This window comes from Schistocerca serialis, chromosome 2 (genome assembly GCF_023864345.2).
Source record: "Schistocerca serialis cubense isolate TAMUIC-IGC-003099 chromosome 2, iqSchSeri2.2, whole genome shotgun sequence".
NCBI lineage: Eukaryota > Metazoa > Arthropoda > Insecta > Orthoptera > Acrididae > Schistocerca > Schistocerca serialis.
This window is the reverse complement of record NC_064639.1, coordinates 591,051,598-591,060,486: the sequence shown is the minus strand read 5'-3', so window position 1 is coordinate 591,060,486 and position 8,889 is coordinate 591,051,598. Positions and strand designations below refer to the sequence as shown.

The window sequence follows — 8,889 nt, the reverse complement described above, 5'->3', positions numbered from 1 at the left end:
TTTTCTCCTCTTTTCGATTAAGTTTTAGTTACAAAGACTACTTTGAAATTGTAAATTATATATTATTTTTCATAGTTTGTTATATGTACCTCTACAAAGAATTTTGTTTCCTTTTTTAGTAAACATAATTATTTTGTGTGACCAAAAAATGTAGTACTTTCCTATGTTAGCACTCTAAAAATCATCACTCTTCAATCTTATACGTAAATAATATCTGTGTAAGTTGCACATAATTGTATCTGTGTTTGCGCCATTGAGTTGTCAGTTGATGATGAGAGAAAGAAGCCGAAAGTCGATTCCTGACCAAACGAATGTATTTTTGCCTAACACCAGGAAGTGTTACCTATTTCATACAGTAATAAGTAGTACCCACAATGCTGGAAAGTAACTTGGGATAGAATGTGGAAGCCCTTGACGGATGAAGTGGTTGTGACTGGCTTCCCACTAAGGTGCATGGCATCAAACTCTAGGGGTTGGCAACTTTCCTAAGGAAAATCATCCCAAAACGATTTTCCTGAACGGATCTCCTCTTGCCTTCGACCTGCATTTTTCTCTCATTAACATTCAAACAATTTCTCCTTCTAAGAGCCTAAGCTGCTGCCCGTCGATGAATCTGCTCGATTCCAGCCCCTACCTTTTAGGAGGTCTGGAGTCTTAATGTGGCTCTTTGATCTACTTAAGCACCAATGAATGTTTATCCCTAATGATGGGAAACAGCAGAACCACTTCCTTCTTAAATGTTCAAAAACTGGTGCAACATATTCAGATAGTCACTGTGTGCTGCATCTCCGTATGAGCTGAAAGAGATCGGCATTGCATCACTAATATCTGGGATGGGCACTCCGACTAATCATCTACTGGTCTCTTCATTGGTCTCTCAGAGCTCAGACGTGCATGATGGTGATGGTCTCAAATTACAGTTAGTCTAAGTGACAGTAGTGGGGAAAACTTCGTTTCAGCTCATTTCGTTAGTGTGGGTTGCCTATGTCAGGGGCAAGTATACATTTAGGGGCAAACCTATTTTTCTCTTTAGAGGGTTGGGTTGTTTTGGAGAAGGAGTCCAGACAGCGAGGTCATCGGTCTCATCGGATTCGGGAGGGGTGGGGACGGAAGTCGGCCGTGCCCTTTCAAAGGAACCATCCCGGCATTTGCCTGGAGCGATTTAGGGAAATCACGGAAAACCTAAATCAGGATGGCCGGACGCGGGATTGAACCGTCGTCCTCCCGAATGCGAGTCCAGTGTCTAACCACTGCGCCAACTCGCTCGGTTTTCTCTTTAGACCGACAGGCCTTAACCTATTGTTCTGCTGAGTGGATCATGACCTCCTAGGGATAATCTGTCCTTCTGAGAAACCTTTCCTCACCCCTATCCCTCCTACTCCCCTCCCAACCCCTAAGGAAACCACCAACCCTGGCCCCTTCCCCATGCTCATACAGATACACTTTCAGGCCTGACTTACTCAAGTAGCCCTCTCCCACTCTATCAATTTGATTGTCTAATTAATTCATTGATCAATTAATTAATGCCCTTCCTCTTTGGTAAATTCTGCAATCCTCCCCTCCAACCACCCAAGCTGGAAATTGGTGGTTCTGTTCTGAAGAGGAAGGAACTCATGACAGGAGATTCAATTACGTAGCAGATGGTATATTGTTTATTTATAAAAAAAAATTCAATTTGCAGGGGTTGTACCACTCTTTCTCATAATTTTCTGCTGTTTGGGAAGATACAGGTCTTGTAAAATACTTCCAAAAGAAGTAATTAAATCGATCGCTTTTCTTTATTCTAATCGTGCAAGGTATACTGTCATGAAACACCCATCAGACGCACACTGTTAAGAATCTTTAGATTCGGAAGCACACCCCATCCACCATCGGCTCTCTGCTCTCCCTCACAGAGTCCTGGCTTGCACCACTACACAAGAAGGTTGCTCGGGGTCCCACAAAGTAATGTGTCCTTCAGAGGCCACACCATGCGCCAGTGTCCAAGAGGTGTCTGTTCAGGCCACATGACTGACAGACTGGACGTCGCGCTGATACCGAAACAAAATAATCAGGTGGCGGCAACCTTTTGATATTTGATAAACGACAAATCCCTGTTGAAATACCTGCTCTGTCACTCTCTCTGTCTCTCTCTCTCTCTCTCTCTCTCTCTCTCTCTCTTTCTCTCTCTCGTCTTGTAGCATGCCACTGCAAATTGGATCAAACCGCAAACAAAGCAGGGTTTACATGATAAACCCCTAGCTGTGGATGTCTTGGAAATAGTCCCCCACTCTATCAGATAAATAGACGAATAAATGAAATCAGTACCGTTTCTGTGGAAAAATTTTTCCTTCCTTCCCGTTAGTCGATACTGGGAATTGAATATTTGACGGGTTTCGATCCTACAACAACTGGGTTTCCAAACCCTACTTGATCTTTATTCCCCGTGGCGTCCTATCAGTGGCTACCAGCATAGTTAGGTCATTCAGTAGGAAGTCCATCACGTTGGAGGAAAATTTCAAATTTCAGCTCAGTTGCGTGCTGTGTCCTTAGAAAATTTATGTGAGGGGCATGCTCAAGATACATAAGTATCGAAAACAATAAACTAATCATTTAGGAATTTGATGTTGGAATTGGGTTTTTAAGGCAATACAGTATTCCTAAATTGTTCCTCTCCCCTACATTTGGAAGGAGGTGTAAGGGTCTAGCAATTTATGGAATAGTAACAACAACAAATAATCCTGCAAGACAGATGCGTACTCACAATACAACTATCAGAAACAATAAACTGAGTAATCACGGATTTTACGTTGTGATTGGGTTCCTAAAGCTCTATAGAATTTCTAAATTGCTGCTCTCCACTACATTCTGAAGGAGGAGGAAGGGTCTACCACATGGTGGAATAGTAACAACAATAACAAATACCTCTGCCAGACAAAGACCACTGCGCTGTCCATTCTGGCTGAGCGGTTCTAGGCGCTTCAGTCAGGAACCACACGACCGCAACGGTCGCACGTTCGGATCCTGCCTGGGGCATGGGTGTGTGTGATGTCCTTAGGTTAGTTAGGTTTAAGTAGTTCTAAGTTTTAGGGGACTGATGACCTCAGATGTTAAATCCCGTAGTGCTCAGAGGCATTTGAACAAAGACTGCTGCAATGTATTGTTGTGGCTAGACCTCAAAGATCGCTTTCAGTGGGGAATTTGGTGTCACAATTGGGTATTAAAGCCCTATAGAATTCCTAAATTGGTTCTCTCTGCCACATTCAGAAGGAGGATGAGGAGGAAGGATCTGCTGCATGATAGGATAGAGACAACAGTCAAGACCATAGCAAGACAGAGTCCACTACAATTTACTGAGAAGCACTAAACACAACACACTTAAGCTACAATCCAGTCTGTAGCAGTATTTGCCGTGGGTAGATGTCAGAGATCACTGAAAACACTCACAAATTCCTTGCACTCGTGTTCTGAGGTCCATACACAGTGTACCAAACATCCTCCCATAAACTGTTTAAGGGCATAGCATGCAACTGAGCTGAAATTTGAAATTTTCAGTTACCTTCAGCGTGATGGACTTCCTACCAAATAGTTAGCTGTGCTGGTACCCACTGATAGGAGGCAAGGGGGAAAAAATTCTGTAGGGTTTCGAAACCAGGCACTTGCAGGATCGAATCCCACAAAATATTCCAGTACTAGTATCCACCCATAGGAAGGAAGGAAAAATTGTCCAACACAAATAATATTGATTTCATTAATTAGTCAATCAGTCTGGTAGAGTGACAGAATATTTTCAAGACATCTGCAGTTGGGGGTTTACCACATAAATACTGGTTTGTTTGCAGTTCAATACGACCTGTAGTGGCACGCTACAGGACGAGAGAGAGAGAGAGAGAGAGAGAGAGAGAGAGAGAGAGAATTGGTGATTTGACAGGAATTTCTCGGGTATCAAATATCAAAGGGTTGCAGCCACCTGACGCTTTTGTTCGTGCATTAGCGTGACATCCGGTCTGTCAGTCGCAGAGCTGGAGCCGACACCTCTTGGACACCGGCACGTGGCATAGCTGCTGACAGACTCGTCACTTTGCGGTGCTGCGAGCTGCCTGTGTGTGTGGCAGCGCAAGCTGGCGCTCTGTGCGGGCTACTGGATAGTGGACAGTGCAATGCTTCGCGATTGAAAGACTTTTAACAGTCTAATTACGTGTTATGTGTGTTTCATGACAGTATTCCTGGTGCAATCGAAACAAAAAAAGCTATTGATGTAATTACTTCTTTTCGGTGTATTTTATAAGACTTGCATCTTCTCAAACAGCAGACAATAATGACCAAGAGAGATACAATCCCTGCAAATTTAATTTTTTGTAAATAAACAATATACCATCTGCTGTATAATTGAATTTCCTGTCATATGAGGTCCTTTCTCTCCAGCACAGAACCACCAACGTCCTACTGGGGGGGGGGGGGGGGGGGGGGGGGAGTTGGAGGGCAGGGCAGTGGTATTTACCAGAAGGGAAAGGGTTAATTAATTGACAAATTAGTCCATCAAACTGATACAGTGGGAGGGGGCTATTCGAATAAACCAGGCCTCAAAGTGTATCTGTATCAGCAAGGGGGAGGGGGCAGGGTTGGAGGTTTCCTAAGGCATTTGGAGGAGGAGGAAGAGGAGGGGGAGAGGGACGTGTGGGGGGAGATAGGAGGGGAGGTTTCTCTGAAGCACATATTATCCTCAAGGGACCATAATCCAGTAGGCAGAACAGTACGTTAAGGACCAGTCAGTCAAAAGAGAACAACAGGTTTGCCCCTGAATGTAGGCCCCTGATATAGGCAACCAACACTAACAAAATGCCCTGAAACGAAGTTTGCCATACTACTGCTGTCAAGTTGAACCAGGAAAGTTGATTTTACCCCATCCTTTTCAACTTGATGCAAGACAAGACGTTGAACATTGTATAAAGGAATTTAAAAAAACGTATGGCTGAAGATTGTATCATCAGTCCTCACATACTGAACAGCCATCACCCCATTTCCCATAGAAGATATACAGGGTGAGTCACCTAACGTTACCGCTGGATATATTTAGTAAACCACATCAAATACTGACGAACCGATTCCACAGACCGAACGTGAGACGAGGGGCTAGTGTAATTGTTTAATACAAACCATACAAAAATGCACGGAAGTATGTTTTTAACACAAACCTACCTTTTTTTAAATGGAACCACGTTAGTTTTGTTAGCACATCTGAACATATAAACAAATACGTAATCAGTGCCGTTTGTTGCATTGTAAAATATATATACTCGTATACGCTGTCCCTTTTATCTTACTCACCTAAAATAACATTTTTTCCGATGCATTAAAAGAAAAACTTTCAACCAAGGATTTTTTTAAATCATTGTGTAGTTCTTGCTGAGAGTATGCGTCTTATGTACCTCCACAGGTATACAAGATACAGTTCAGAGGTTGAATTTTTTAAAATCCAATCATGTACATTTTATTAAAGAACAGACTTACCCTTTCCAAGAGCTATTCACAAATGTATCACACTATATCATTTTTGTTAGTAAAACGTACATGTGCAAGCGATAATGAGCACACAGATTTTGAAGAACCCGAGCTGTTTACTACTGTGATTGTACACATTATGTATCCAGTGCTATACTGTAATAGAGGTGTACGTTTTGTCTATGATTTCTGACTCATGTAAACACAGGTAATCATCCCCCTCCTTTCCACACTCCCGCAACTCATTTGTTATTGCTGCTTTAACGTACAGTACACCGTACACCTGCCGGCCGAAGTGGCCGTGCTGTTAAAGGCGCTGCAGTCTGGAACCGCAAGACCGCTACGGTCGCAGGTTCGAATCCTGCCTCGGGCATGGATGTTTATGATGTCCTTAGGTTTAACTAGTTCTTAGTTCTAGGGGACTAATGACCTCAGAAGTTGAGTCCCATAGTGCTCAGAGCCATTTGAATCACACCGTACACCAGTGTAGTTGTCCGTCAGAGTAACTTAGTAATTACATGGTGGTAGTACACATTGTGAATACAGTTTTTGTTGTGTAGGGGTATATGATGTACACCTTCCTGTGTTCTCTCTGGTATAGTCATCAACTCTTTTTTCAACACTCTCTTCGACACCTTCCAGCCATCTACTCCTTGGTTTTCCTTTTGGTCGTTTCCATAGCAACTCCATTTCATGTATCTTCTTCAGAGTCCTCTTGTTTTGTATTCTCTTTAAGTGCCTATACCATTTTACCTCTGATATTTCTATCTAGCTTTCCAGGGGTTCCTCTTTCACTATTTCCCTTACCCTTTCATTCCTCGTTCTGTCATTCCTTGTTAATCCAGTCCTGCTTCAGAGAAGGTTCATGTCACATGCCTGTGATCTGATTTCATCTCTTTTTTCCATTACTCACTTTTCAGATGCGTAGATCAGTATTGGTATGTAGTAACTTCTATAACTTCTTTGCCTATTGTGAGACACCTTGGTTCCAAACCAGGCTTCTAACATTTTGCAGGACTGCTTCAGCCGCGTTCAATGATCTGTTTCTCATTTTCTCCATTTTCCTCCTTCACACTTCCCAAGTAGCTGACACTCTCCAACTCTTCAGCTGTTCAACCCAATTTTTATTCCGCTAGTTAATCTATGTTTATCTCAAGCTGCAACCAGGATCTCACATTTGTGTACATTAAATTTCATTTCGTACTGTATCACAGTTTCTTCCCAAGTATCCAGCTGTTCCCCAATCTCGTCGTCCGTGTTTCCCCAAATGAGCAAGTCATCGGCGAACACTATTGCTTTCGTATACTTTTCCCAATCTTTTTTCTGCCGTCTTAATTATTATCTCATCCTAGACCACAAAGAAAAGGAGAGGTGAAAATTCACTGCACTGTTTCACACCGTTTACTTGCTAGACCTCATCAATCGCTCATTTCCCACTTTCGCACAACTCAGACTTCCACAGTACATCTACTCCACTCTGGGGTCGATACCTGAAAAAGTGAAAAATCAGTCTGGATCAGGCTCCCAACATCTTGCATGACGTTTAGAACGTGACAAAGGTCACTGTTTACTAGGTTCCGCTGATATGTTCATTTCGCACAAGAAACAAGTCACATGTTGCTTCATTGCCATATCAAATTTCGCCTCATTTCCCCAACCTCGGCTCTCCCCCATATTCTCCCGATAGGGGCATCAGTGGATTGCTTCGGTGGATTGCTTCTGTTTTCTCTGATGAAGAAACCATTGCATGTCAGGGACTTCCACAGTGAATTTTAGACAGAATACAAGTTGTAACCAAGATGTTCACCAAGTCATCCAAAGTTGGTGTTAGTACTCCTCTAAATATTCACACCATAACGCGACACATTTTCCCCATTATCAAGTTTCATGGGCGCAGCTTTGTATTTTCGAGGTGACAATTGAAATTCCACCTTTTACAGACGTTTCAATATGGCTCCTAACGCCCGAACCGCTAATCCATCGCAACCATGAGGGTACACAACAGAGTCGCGGGGAAGAAGGATGTCACCTACGCTGCTCACCAAACAAAGGGAGCCAACAACATCCGATGTTCCCAGGCGGTCACCCATCCAAGTTTTAACCGGGTCCGATGTTGCTTAATCACGATGATCGGACGAGAACCGGTGTATTCAACACGGTATAGCTGTTGGCGACATTATACTGTAGCCGCACATCAGAGAGCGTTTTGGCTCTCCGCTCAACAGATCTTCACAAGACAAACTGCAATCCTTCCCGCCACAAAGACTAATGTAACAACTCATTATCATAATTCCATTTGTTGTGGAACCGCAAGCTCGTAGATTCGTTTAAATGACTTTGTCATCGACTGTACTGTTTGTTTACAATATCCTCTACTGGAATTCCATTATTGTTGCCCGTTGCTGTGTCCTCAGTACCTGTAACGACTTGAAAATCACCTGAGGTCGAAGTTACAGTAGTGGTCGTTGTAAATAAATTGTAAAGGTGAGTGACGTAGGTGGAGGATGGAGTACGTACACGTGACGTTCCCTGGTCGTTGCTCCCACGAAGGACCACACACTAGGGATCACCATAAGCAGTTGCCGGCATTTTATACTGTTTTTGTTGTTCTGAACATTTTGTACTGTTTTGTCGTTTTGTACAGCATTTGTAAATATTACGAGTTTTACATACAGTGCTGGAATTCAAAATTGGTACACCCCTTCAGTGGTTTCCCATTCAAGCAAGATTTATTAACAGTGAATGTAGGGTGTATGAAATTTTTACATTTGCAGATCAATAGCATTAGCGATTCGATACCAGGTATCGACCCATTCTAAAAAGCCCGTATTAGCATGTGGTGTAGCCTCCATGGGCGTCAGTGCAGGTGCTCGCTTGGTATCCAGTCGATGGTACAGAATACTGTCCTGCGATATCTTATCGCACACCTGCTCGACCTCTTCACTTAGTTCTGTGTCACTGGTTCACGAGTCGCACAAGTGACTTGTCCTCCCATCATATAGCAGACGTGCTCGATTGGAGACAAGTCCGCGGATTGCGCTTCCTAGGGATGTTGCTGCACATCTTGCAGAGCACCTTCAGTTTCACAGACATTGTGTGGGCGAGCGTTATCATGTTTGAATAGCACATAACCTTCCTGCTGCAGCAACGGCTAAGCAACGGATCTAATAACATCTGTGCTGATGGGCGTTTCCTCCAGAAACACTAAAGGTGAACGAGAGTTATAGCTTATAGCAAAAAAATGGTTCAAATGGCTCTGAGCACTATGGGACTTAACTTCTGAGGTCATCAGTCTCCTAGAACTTAGAACTACTTAAACCTAACTAACCTAAGAACATCAGACACATCCATGCCCGAGGCAGGATTCGAACCTGCGACCGTAGCGATGTATCTTGGTCGAATGCACTC

The 8,889-nt window shown here is 43.2% G+C and overlaps 1 pseudogene; it reads right to left on the bottom strand.

Annotated features, from left to right (window-relative positions):
• Nucleotides 1-7,534: 7,534 nt before the first annotated feature.
• LOC126459668 (5S ribosomal RNA) lies at nucleotides 7,535-7,653 on the bottom strand (annotated as a pseudogene).
• Between the last annotated feature and the right edge of the window lie 1,236 nt (nucleotides 7,654-8,889).